Source organism: Poecilia reticulata, unplaced genomic scaffold (genome assembly GCF_000633615.1).
Source record: "Poecilia reticulata strain Guanapo unplaced genomic scaffold, Guppy_female_1.0+MT scaffold_266, whole genome shotgun sequence".
Classification (NCBI taxonomy): domain Eukaryota; kingdom Metazoa; phylum Chordata; class Actinopteri; order Cyprinodontiformes; family Poeciliidae; genus Poecilia; species Poecilia reticulata.
Genome location: NW_007615048.1, coordinates 37,781 through 50,731, shown reverse-complemented (window position 1 = coordinate 50,731; position 12,951 = coordinate 37,781). Strand labels below are relative to the sequence as shown.

At 40.3% G+C, this 12,951-nt stretch overlaps 1 protein-coding gene and 1 long non-coding RNA gene across 2 annotated transcripts in view; both read right to left on the bottom strand.

Annotated features, from left to right (window-relative positions):
• Positions 1-9,482, bottom strand: part of LOC103460627 (uncharacterized) — an 11,201-nt gene extending 1,719 nt beyond the window's left edge. The window contains exons 1-2 of the long non-coding RNA XR_532959.2: positions 9,470-9,482; positions 5,816-5,817 (exon numbers count right to left, since the gene is read on the bottom strand). This is a non-coding gene — a long non-coding RNA (uncharacterized LOC103460627). The remainder of the gene's footprint in view (positions 1-5,815; positions 5,818-9,469) is intronic.
• LOC103460628 (delta-type opioid receptor) overlaps positions 1-12,951 on the bottom strand; it is an 86,835-nt gene that overhangs the window by 36,242 nt on the left and 37,642 nt on the right. The gene's annotated exons all lie outside the window — the stretch shown is intronic.

The following is a 12,951-nucleotide window of genomic DNA, read 5'->3' as shown; positions in this document are numbered from 1 at the left end:
TGTGTGTGTGTGTGTTGTGTTGTGTTTGTGTGTGTGTGTGTGGTGTGTTGTGTTGTGTTGTGTTTGTGTGTGTGTGTGTGTGTGTGTATGTGTGTGTGTGTGTGTGGTGTGTTGTGTTGTGTGTGTGTGTGGTGTGTTGTGTTTGTGTGTGTGTGGTGTGTTGTGTTTGTGTGTGGTGAAATAAGGTTCATAGCTGTAAGGAAACAAACAGAATTGGACATTTTTAATCTTTTTTTGCACTTTAACTTGACTGCCGGGTCAAATTGACCCAAACAGTATCAATGTAACAAGTAGACGCAGGGGGGGCTGCAAATGTGTAAAATGAATAAATTTTCAATTTATATGTAGAGTTCACCTATTAAGACAAATAGAAAAAGTTTCATGCAATAAAAATACTTGCAACTATTTTTAAAATATTTTTAAACTTTGAAACGGGTCAATTTGACCCACAACATAATAGGAGGGTTAATGCCAAAGAGAAATCAGAAATGAAGTGAAATTGATTTTATTTATGGATTAAAACAGCTGGAGCACTTTTTAGTATTTTTCAGCGCCGTATATTTTTGATTCTTCGCAGTTCTGTCACTTTAATTATTGAAATCCGTTTAAATATTATAGAAAAGTCAATGCTGTTCAAAAAGACAGGATATTGATTGGTAAACAAATATTAGGAAAACTTAATTTGCTTCTTAAAGGTGCGTCTACTGTGTTTCCTTGAACAGGTTAGGATAGGTCTATCTATTACCTTATTTTGCACAAATGATGAGATTGTAGTCTGCTCAGTTCTACCTACTTTGTCTCCTTTCAAAATGAGCCGTTTTAGGGCCTCTGTCACTTTAAATCCAAATAAGCTGCTGCTGGCCACGCCCCCAACTCAACATTTACACTCACACGTCAAAAATGACTGCAAACAGATGTGAAATCATACAATCTTACACTTTTGAAAAGCAGAAGTGGAGCCTCCTGCACAAAAAATAAGTGGTTTCTGGATTGTAAGTCAACAACAAAACACTTGCCTTTTCCAGCAGCCATTGTACAACACATACAAAGGCAAAACCAGCTGATCTCAGCGTGGGTTGCTAAGTAAAGCCTTCACATCTGGATTTAACCCGATCCATTGGACATCAAACTACTCAGTTGCCCTCCATCTGCACTTTTGTGAATTAACTTATTTCCTTCAGAGGTGAGAATAATTATACTTTAAATCATTTCAGGGACAAAATATTTTCTCTAACCCGTCAAAGATTCAAACTTTCCTAGACAATTTCTCAAGGAGGTTCAGCAGCTGAAACATTAAAACTCACCTCAGTCTTAATCTGTTTTACTTTAACTAGAAGGAAGGAGTTTTGGGAAGGCAGTGATCTCCACAGGTAGTTTCCGTTCTGACAAATCCTTCAGAAACAAAAGTTTTAAAAATAAATCCTATTCTGTCTGCTTTGTCTATCATCCACCAGCTTTCTACGGTTTAATCACTCAATCTCATAAAGTCCTTTTCATCCGTCTCCTGCTACACTGCAAGTCCTTTTATATTCCTGTATATCTCTGTGGGGAAGAGCTCTTGAATGTAAGCCTTTTTTTGACGGCTGATAGTGGCCGGCTGTTGAAAAGGTAGAGCAATAGAGTATTATCTCAGCTCTCCCTGGATGACATCCTGGACCCGTTAATAAAGGTCTTCAGTTGTCTGAACGCCGCCTGCAGGATTAAATCCGCCTCACTGGGAGGCACCGCTGTGAAGTCAGCGCTAATAATACTTACAGCGCTTTGCTAACGGCAAACAGCAGATTTTTATACAGAGCTGCTTTTTTTTTTTCTTATAATGGTTCATTTATCTTAAGCAAAGCTTTTTGTGTAGAGCTGACTGGAGACGGGAAATTAAATAAACCTTTAACTTTTGGCCTCAGCGTAACATAAGCTGCACTAAAAATGGGGCAGTTGATTTCAGAAGGATATGTTTATAACTTGATATAATACCTTTTTCTCTACGAAAGCAGAAATGAAACAATTCCCAGCTTTCATATTTTGAGTTAAGTAAGGGGGCTGCACAGTGTCGCAGTTGGTAGAGCTGTTGTTGCCTTGCAGCAAGAAGGTTCTGGGTTCGATTCCCGGCCGGGGGTCTTTCTGCATGGAGTTTGCATGTTCTCCCTGTGCATGGTGGGTTTTCTCCAGGTACTCCGGTTTCCTCCCACAGTCCAAAAACATGACTGTCAGGTTAATTGGCCTCTCCAAATTGCCCCTAGGTGTGAGTGTGTGTGTGCATGGTTGTGTGTCTCTGTGTTGCCCTGCGACAGACTGGCAACCTGTCCAGGGTGACCCCGCCTCTCGCCCGGCACGCTAGCTGGAGATGCACCAGCAACCCTCCCGACCCCACTGAGGGACAAGGGTGTAAGAAAATGGATGAATGGATGGATGGAGTTAAGTAAGGCGTGTGTCTCCCAAACTTTTACATTTTTCACATTTAGTCACATAAACTTTTAAAAGATAAAACTGAGAACTTGCTAGGCGAAGAAAAAAAAATAGAGCTAAATTAAGTTTCTGTTGAGAAAACATTTTATTTACTTTCATTATCTAACCAATGGAAGCAGGCAGACATACATCCATCCATCCATCCATCCATCCATCCATCCATCCATCCATCCATCCATCCATCCATCCATCCATCCATCCATCCATCCATCCATCCNCCCTAGGTGTGAGTGTGTGTGTGCATGGTTGTGTGTCTCTGTGTTGCCCTGCGACAGACTGGCAACCTGTCCAGGGTGACCCCGCCTCTCGCCCGGCACGCTAGCTGGAGATGCACCAGCAACCCTCCCGACCCCACTGAGGGACAAGGGTGTAAGAAAATGGATGAATGGATGGATGGAGTTAAGTAAGGCGTGTGTCTCCCAAACTTTTACATTTTTCACATTTAGTCACATAAACTTTTAAAAGATAAAACTGAGAACTTGCTAGGCGAAGAAAAAAAAATAGAGCTAAATTAAGTTTCTGTTGAGAAAACATTTTATTTACTTTCATTATCTAACCAATGGAAGCAGGCAGACATACATCCATCCATCCATCCATCCATCCATCCATCCATCCATCCATCCATCCATCCATCCATCCATCCATCCATCCATCCATCCATCCATCCGCTTCACTTTATACTTGCTCATTAAAAGTGAAGGTCCCTCAGTTTCAGGAACATGATCCTCACTCACTCTGTCACAATCCAGAACCTGAAACTCTCTTCATTAAACCAATCACAACTCAATTGAGGCCATAAGAGCTTGGAGTGGCAATAATTAGTACAAGTGAATCGCACAAACCTGCTAGTGTCGCTACACCAACGCTGACAGCATGAGAATCTCCACCAGAAGTTATAATCAGCTACTGACTCACACTGATCTCAGTGAATTTGTTCTCTGCAGCAGAATCAGCTGTGACTGTCCAGGAATGAAGAGTTAACAGCAAGGAAAGAAAGAGGAGAAACTGGGGAAAGATTCAGCTGAATCAAACCGCCTCAGTCCTCTAGGAGCCGGCCACAGCTGGCTGAAGGCAAACCAAACCTTCACCAAGTTGTGAAAACCTCCTGGTGTTTCGCCCCTGATTGTCATCTTTGTATCCTGACTCGCCATTTTTTTTTGTTACTGCTGCTCTATGATCCCTTCCCCACAGGAAGCCCCGGTCGTTTCTCCGCAGGAAGTGACTTTTCTCATCAGTGTTGTGACATGACTTTAAAAAAAACAGCTGTGCTTTAGCAGTGGATTTCATTTTGAAGGTTTTAGAAGCTGAACACTCAGAGGAGGAGCAGAGGAGACAATACTGGAGCGTTTTCCTGCCCTAAAGATGGAGAACTGGTTTTATTTACATGAAAGAGTCAAAGATGATACATGTGTCACATAAGTCAGTTAGGAAATGTACAAACTGCTGCAGCACAAAGTCATTGCCGCAGCAGCAGCAGCAGCAGCAGCAGCAGCAGCAGCAGCAGGGTTTGACTGGATTTACATCCGTCCTTTTTATTATCCTTTTATGTCGTTTCTCTATCCGACTAAAAACACAAATTAAGTGAAACTAGAGGCAAAAATTTATCTTTGGAAGCTGATTTAATGGATTTGATCAAACAAACCACAAAAGTGAACCACTGGATTTTAGATAATAGAAAACCCAGAATGATCTAGTAATTGAGCAACTGAAACACCTGATCTGACATCATTTCTGGTTTTGATACTAACCCCCAATTTAACAGACAACAAGAAATGAACGAGCACAACATCCATGTTTTCTAAATATTTCACTAAAGGACCATGTGTTCTCAAAATAGCAACATTAAATATCACACAATGCAAACAAAATGCGGATTTTATTTTGAAATTTGGTTATTGATATCTGCTGTATGGACAGTTGCCCAGGGCGGCATTAGAACGGGGCGGGGCACCCAAGAACTTAAAAAAATATATATTTAGATTTTATCCGTTTGTTTTCCTTGAACAAGTTTGCAGTGAAGTAAGTTTCCAATGTTTGCTAGTGAGTAATGGGAGACGAGGTCGCCTGTTTTCTGCTGGAAACAAAAGTCAGATAATTTCTTCCATTTTAAATGTCCTTGGGAGCCGAGCGCTCCAAAGACATGATGACATCTTGTTTGGCTTCTGCTGGGAGGCTGAGCAACGTGGATTCATGGCCCTGTGATGTCACCGCCTTCACTCATGTCTTTGTTTTTGCCCTTTGTTTTGTCTGAATGTTGCCATTTGCCCTAATGTGTCATTTCCTCTTTTTTATTTGATTTTGTTAGAAACTGTGGAGTACTCCCTATTTAACACAGAAAATGAATTAGAACAAACTTGGAATCCAGACACTCTAGTTTATTAGTTTATTAGCTTATATTTTAGAAACTGTAGAGTACTAAGTAGATGTAGTGAGACTCGTATTATTGCAACCCAGAGAAGGAATTAGAGCGAAGTTAGAATCCAGAAAAAATTCTTCCAGAACATTTAGTTTTTATTGTTACTTAGAAACTGTGGAGTACTGATTACTTTTACAAATTTAGAGCATACTTAGAAAGTCCAGAGAATCCATCCATCCGTTTTCTTTCACCCTTGTCCCTCAGTGGGGTCAGGAGGTGCTGGTGCCTCTCCAGCTAGCGTACCGGGCAAGAGGCGGGGTCACCCTGGACAGGTCGCCAGTCTGTCGCAGGGCAACACAGAGACACACAAACAACCATGCACACACACACTCACACCTAGGGGCAATTTGGACAGACCAATTAACCTGACAGTCATGTTTTTGGACTGTGGGAGGAAACCGGAGTACCTGGAGAAAACCCACCATGCACAGGGAGAACATGCAAACTCCATGCAGAAAGACCGGGGCCGGGAATCGAACCCAGAACCTTCGTGCTGCAAGGCAACAGCTCTACCAACTGCACCACTGTGCAGCCCAGTCCAGAGAATACTTATACTTATCCAGCGCCCAGAAGTCCAGAAGATACTTACACTTATTTTACAACCCAGAACAAGGATTATAACACAGAAAAACTACCTTAGCAAATACTTTTTAGACTGCAATATTCTTCCAAACCAGAAAAGGGATTAGACCAGAGGATACTTACTTATACTTATCTACCAAACCCAAATAAGAGTAACTAGTTTATTTACTATTAGCTTTTTCTTCTTTTGCTCTTTCCTTTTGTTTGTTATTTTATTTGTATTTCCTTTTAAATCCCGTAAAGTGCTTTGTATTGCCTTGTTGCTGTTACTTGTTACAGCAACAAGTAACTTGTTACATAGGTGGGAGGGGGGGTGGGGGGGCTCGCCCAGGGCGCCGTTTTAGTGAGGACCACCACTGCTGAACCCATCAAGTCTTGTCCCCTTGCTGAAGTCGTAGTGAGAGTTGAGGCAGAAAAGTGAGAGAGGGATGGATGATGGTAACATTTTGGGAGTTGAGTATTTTAAACGGCATCACTCCTCCTTTCTATCACGTGGTCTCACGGTTCCCACGCGTTTCTTCTCAGAGGACAAACCCGGCGTCAGACACACTCACTTTGCATTATCAAAGGCAATAAACTTTCAGTGGGTGGCATTTGTTTTCCTTTTGTGTGTTCATTCTTCACAAAGACTGGTTGAAAGTAATTTCCCCCGATGCTAATACAAGATGATATGAAAAAGATGGGGATATGGAGAGTTGGGGGACTAATTTTGTCAGAGAAAAACAATTTTTTGCAACAGAAAAACAACTGAAACAATTTCACAAATGCAAACAAACCTGGTAATAGCTTCTCTTCCACTCCTCATGACTAATGCAATCACATTTTGATTGCAATCTGATCCTGAATAAAACGAGGTGAAGTGGATTCTTTATAAATCATTTCACAATCATTGCCTGCTGGTAAACCTGCTGAAGGAAATATGCAACTATTAGATTAACAAATTTACTGTATCTATTTTTTCAATCCTGTCTAAAGACAATAAAAACACACACTGTACCTGCAAAACAACTCTAGGATGTCATTATTGCCAACATGGCGTTGAAGAGCGCTGGGTGTTTGTCTAAGCTTTTCAAACCCATCCATCCATTTTCTTACACCCTTGTCCCTCAGTGGGGTCAGGAGGTGCTGGTGCCTCTCCAGCTAACGTTCCGGGCGAGAGGCGGGGTCACCTGGACCTGGACAGGTCGCCAGTCTGTCGCAGGGCAACACAGAGACACACAACCATGCACACACACACTCACACCTAGGGACAATTTGGAGAGGCCAATTAACCTGACAGTCATGTTTTTGGACTGTGGGAGGAAACCGGAGGACCCGGAGAAAACCCACCATGCACAGGGAGAACATGGAGACTCCATGCAGAAAGACCGGGGCTGGGAATCGAACCCAGAACCTTCTTGCTGCAAGGCAACAGCTCTACCAACTGCGACACTGTGCAGCAACTGTCATGAAAACAAAGTCAATAAATTTTGTACAGCTCCAAATAAATGCCGCAGCCTCTGAATACAAGCCCCATCTGCTTCAAACCCAGACTATCCGTATAATCAGTGTTTCAAATCAAAGTCGCTTTTTTCCCCCAAGAGCATCTTTTTCAGAGTTATGTTCAGAGGAAGCCACAGCTGCACATAGTTTTTGATCTAATCAGCGTAATTCACCAAGGACGCTGGTTAAGTGAGGAACTGTCCTTCATCCTAACTCACTGAGATACGGAGGAGGATTAGTTCTCCTGCCTTCACAGGCGTTTTCCTCTTCGGTACGGAGACACGACGCACGCTAGTCACATGCGCAGGACATGACATTAAACTGGAAGCATCATGACTCCATACAGAGAAATAGGTTTTGATTTTCATTCAACTTAGAAATGTTTATGAAAGCAGAAATAGGTAACTCTCAAAAGCTAAAAAAAAAAAAAAGGATTTTCTTTTTTAAATTTTAGTCACATTTTATTTTTTAATCATGCCACGTCAAAAATGATTCATATGTTTCAATAATATATGTTAATACCAGTGACGTGCGGTGAGGTTCATTGCTGGTGAGGCACTGACATGAGTACAATAACATGCAACATGCAGTCATGCATGTTATTGGACGTATGGAAATCTCGCGCATGCGTACAACGCTGAGGGGCAAAAAAGACTCATCTTTTACATGTCATCCATAGCCGCGTTAACTCAGTGAAACTTAGAAATGTAGGTATTAATTTGGTGCTATGATCCACAGCAAAGGGAAAGAGCGAGAAAGCACGTCAGCCAAGCTACGCGCAGACTCGTTGTCATAGCAACTGACAACAATGCCGCGTCATGTTTTAGGATTTAACACCAAAAAAACATTCAAGAATTTTTCACACATTTAGTCTGTTGTTGTAGTACGTTTTAGGCTTGATGTTTTATTAATAATTTAATTGCTGTGGTAGATTAGCTACCGCTTCTACTTTACTGAATTATTTAAACATACAAACTGTAGTTTCATTAAAAAACTAAATAAAAAACATCTTATTATTGCCGTTTTACTTTTACTTATCAATTAAATCAATGCACCGCTAATTCTGCACAATAATATCCGTTCATCCAAAGCCAAGTTTATCCTCTGCATGTCTTTTCTACTCCGTTTGGGAATCATCAAACTGTCTGGAAGTAAAACTTTCAGCTCCGGTGTTGGTAATTTCACCTTTAGTTATTATCTCCTGCTTCAATTGAAAGTCCACTTTATAAAACTGTTTAAGTGTAGAAATATAGYCTTTCATGTTGACGTCGGAAGAGAGGAGAAAACAAATATATCGCTGTACTTTACTTATTTACTGTGTGGYTAGCTCCATGGCTAGCTCACTGTCTCTTACTCTGCAGTTGTGCAGTCACAATATCTGGGATCATGAGCGCCCCCAGCGGTGAGGCAAGAGAACTGCATGCCTCACCTCGAGTCTGTTCTCTGCCGTTTCTTATCGCTCCTCCTCACACAAAACATGATACACACACAGTTGGTGACAAAAAACACTGTGCATTATAGACATAAGCGAAATTATGGAAAATCAGTCCATATATTAAATGTTTCTTAGCCATTTTATTGCCGGCGTACAGACAGGACGAACATGCTGTCATATAACGGCAGCCAGTGCAGTTAGCCAGAGGTTGCGTGAAAAATAAGCTCAAAGTTGTGGACATAATTCTACTTKGTCAAATAATCATTCCACCCTGCAAAAAATATGGTTAAATAAGTCATTAAAASTTAAAAATGAATCAAACATTTATGTCCAGCTGGACATTTTCTGATTTATCTGGAACTCCAATCAGCTTTAATTTTAACAGTATTTCCTCGATACATGTAAATGATCTGTTCAGTACAGGATGGGATTTTCAGCAAACTACAAGAAGACAGAAGATATGTAGTTCATCTCTGAAATTAAACATTTTATCGSTGCCTAAWACAYACTAAATGGAAATGTAATCATTGTAAACTATATTTACAATGTGATTTACAATTATACATWCATTGAACTCCTGCAAGAAATAATGTCAAATTTAGATGTTTAAGGTTTTGCTAAATCTACTGATATTGTTTTATTGTTGAGACATTTGGATAAAGTCTAATAAAAACTCAAGTCCTCCCAATGTTTAGTGTAGCAACTRGCTTCTGCTCTATACTTTTTCTTTACACCTATTTACTGCTACAGGCTAAAGCTCTTTAGAGCAAAAGTAATTTCTGCCACGAACAATTTAAGCTCCTTTAATGGTTTTCAATGAGATGTGGTGCAGGATTCATTTCAGACCCGTTCAGAATCTCTTTTATAGGCCATTTATTGCCGACAGACCTTTCACAAGCACATTTATCTGGAGAATGACTTTGTAATCTTCTGATTTTAACACGATTTTGACGCCTCAAGCAGCAGCAGAAAAAAGCCTTTTCAGAGCACAATAGAGCTTTCCATGTAATGTTGGAGGTTTTCTTTACTGCTGCTTTTCATTATGATGATACTAAATTCTGCTTTTCCTGGTTTTGTGCTTTACTAACAACTACATGTTGAAAAGAAGCTTCAGGTTGTTAAACCAAAACCATAAAGTGCAACTTCTACTGCTAAACCTGACAATGTGATGTGATCCCAGAGCCCCAGTAAATGATAACCTTAATATTATGAGTTCAGTTCAAAAAAAGTGAAATATTACCATTCAGCCCCAAATCACACGATGTTATATTATTTTCTGACGGTGTTTGTTCTTACGCCAGCAGCAGCCACACATTAGCTTTCAGCAGACACACTTATATAGTCTGGCTTCTGAAGTACGCAGTAATTATCCAAGACTTAATTATGTAACAATGCACCAAACTATTGAAGAAGTGAATTCTGCAGACTCTACATGATATCGTTCAGACTCCTCCACCGTGGAGGATYTTCAGGTAAACCTGCTCATTAGTTTCWTCTTCTCTTCTCCCATCAACCACTAAACTCTGATTGTTTCAGGTTTCTACTAAAAGCATTTCCATATCTAAGGTTGTCGCCTGGCTGCAAAAGAGCTTCAACAAAAGACTCTGGGGTTGATGACAGTTTCATACGAGGCAGATAATCTGTGAAGAAATCAAGTTCCTCTGCCTTCTGCTAATGCTAACCAGAAACAACCAGTCAGAGTCAGGAGGAGGGTCTTRGCGCTGTCAATCACCCTCCATGGGCCGATGCTCATCCTAATGTTAAGTTAGCATAGCCACTGATGATGGCAGATAAACAGTTTTMCTCTAACAGTAAGTTGTTCCTCTGCAGCGAGTATATGAGGATGATTGACAACACTAAGCCCCTCCTCCTGGCTCTGATTGGTTGTTTTTRCTGGGAGCAGTGCTTTTCTGTTGGACATGGTGACAATTTATCTAAAAAAGTATTTCTTATAGGAGCTGCATATTGGAGTTTTATGTGGCTTTTAGAAATATATCTCAATAATTATTTATACAACTTTTAACTTATTATTTCAGTWTAAATTGAAACCCAGTACTATACTCAAGAATAAATGTTTAACTGGAAACAGTGTCATAATAATCACCAGAAAATATTGTGATAATTTTTCTGTTCACAAGTATGAACAGAAAAACCAGGACAGGTATTTAWTCCAGCTCGGGACGGATTTTCGTAAATAAATATCCTTTCAATGATCTTAAATACATGAAGYTAATTCTTTCTTTACATTTTTATATTAAACAATAAATCATCATTGAACACCTGTTTCAAATTAGCCTTGATAAAACGAGTTAAAACTACTCATCTGTTACAGAGCAGACAGTAAACATCAGAATCAGTGTCAGCGCTTTAAAATAATCACACTTTTCCCTCCTGCTTCTGAAGCTTCTGCATGTTGTCGAAGGCTCYGTCGCTTGCTAAGCCTTTTCTTAATCTGTCTGCAGATGCATTTGCTCCCAGGCATCATTTGAACACCCACAGAATGATCCAGACCAGTAAGCTGCTAAACTCTCGTTAGTCCTTCCACTACAGGGAACAATGGGCTGCTTGTACGTGAAACTCCTGCTACATGAGCTACAGTGGACGTCTTTTTAYAGCACAACAAAAAATAAATGATGTCTCGCCTTATTACCATYAAACCGGTTCTCCAGAGAAAAATGCTAAAACTCTTTTWCAAGGGAAGAATTGGATAAACTGGGGTAAAAGTCACAGAGTTGCTGAGATTAAGAAATTAAATTAAAACAAAATGAAATCTCATTGACCTTGTTTCAGAAAATATTACAAGCAGCCAGCATAAACAATTTTTAAATAATCAATTAAGTCCCAATATGAATTAAATCCTCTGCTTTCGTTCAACACTCCAGTTCTCACTTAAAAAATAAAAAAAATCTAATTTAAAGCAACAAACTGGCCTAGAAAATTAAATAAATTATAATTAATGTTGGTGGTGGAAGTTTTCTGCCAGCAGCCTTGATTTATTAACAGCTCAGAGCAGAGCTCACCGTTTTCTAATGGCTCCTCTGCTGATTTATGAATCCACACAATGACATCTTTTAAATTTAAGGACGCATTTGGATTCACACMATTTAAAACGAGAAAGTCTAATCAATACTTCTGTGCTCTGCTGTTTGCTTTTTGAAATTTGTTCTCTGAACTGGTGAGCAGAGGACATAAAAACGAACCAATGTATCCTGCAGGGTMTGTGTGTTTGACAGTTTTATGTAAATTAAAAGTAATAATCATGCAAATGAAAGCGTTACAAAAGTAGATAGCAGATTTTGCTCTATGTGTTGCACCAACTATTTATTAGARATAAAGTGGACTCCAACTGCAATTTAGGGACAAAAATCACCACAAACAGCCAAAATTCTTGACTTATTGTCCTTCCTATTAAAAGTGCTTTTCAGAAAAATCTAATTTTCTGCAAACAGAATTTCATTCCACAGAAAAATCCAAGAATATGTGAGTTTGTGAAATCTGAGCTGTGAATAGGCTGCAGTGAGAAAGAAAAGAGCCTCCATGTTAACTGTTAGATGACAGAAATGTTGTGCAGCAGAACTACACGGTTGCACTGATGCAACATTACAATCATAACACTCTCCGTCACTGCAGAGACACAACGACAGAAAGTTGAAAAATCCAAGTCTATGAATAGAAAACTGCTGAAGTAACTGGACTGTAGAGTTTTCCTTTTTCACCAGGTCACATTTTAAACCAAATAATTGTACTGAACACAGTTTGGCAATAAGCATCAAGCAAAAGTAGAAAAAAAGAAAAACCAAACCACTCTCCTGTCTCCCCTTACTCTTCCACCACTGCTTCAATAAACTAGTAAAAAAAAACACACAGGGCAGGAGATGAAAAGGGTTTTTTTGGGTCTCATGACCTTCATTTTACAGTGGACTGGAAGGAAAGTGGGTTGTGAGAGAGAGAAGACATGCAGCAGGGGTCTGAACCTGACAGCCAGATCGAGGACCAGGGCGGCCACATGGTGGCGCTCTCCACCCCCTGCACCACTGCTGTGACAAACGGTTTCTTTTCCAGTTGCAGCCAAGCCCATGTTGATGGAGTTTGGTAAAACTCATTAGATCTGCCGTGTTTAAAGCTTCTTAGAGCTACTTAACCAAACTAAGAGCACTTTAAAACATGATTTGCTTCTGGAATCAAACCCACACTGGGAACAACCTTGACAGAATTGCAGAGAGCTTCTCTTCTGCAAGCCACACCACAACAGGCTGGGAGATACCTTCTCTAGATCCTGGGCTCCCAAACTCTGGGAGAATAATGACATTTTCAAATGTTTGACAGACACACGAGTCCTTAATCTGAGGCAGGAACGTCCTTTCCAACAGTCTAGATCAATGGTTCTTAACCTTTTTTGAGGTACCGAACCCCCGAGTTGCATATGCGCATTCACCGAACCCGTCTTATTCCAACCCCCCTCCACCTCCCGCCCGCGACACACAAAATACTTTGCGGTATTCTGATTTAGTAATGTAATTATATTAGCTGTGTTACCACCCCCACACCACTAGAGGCAGTACCAACCCCGAAA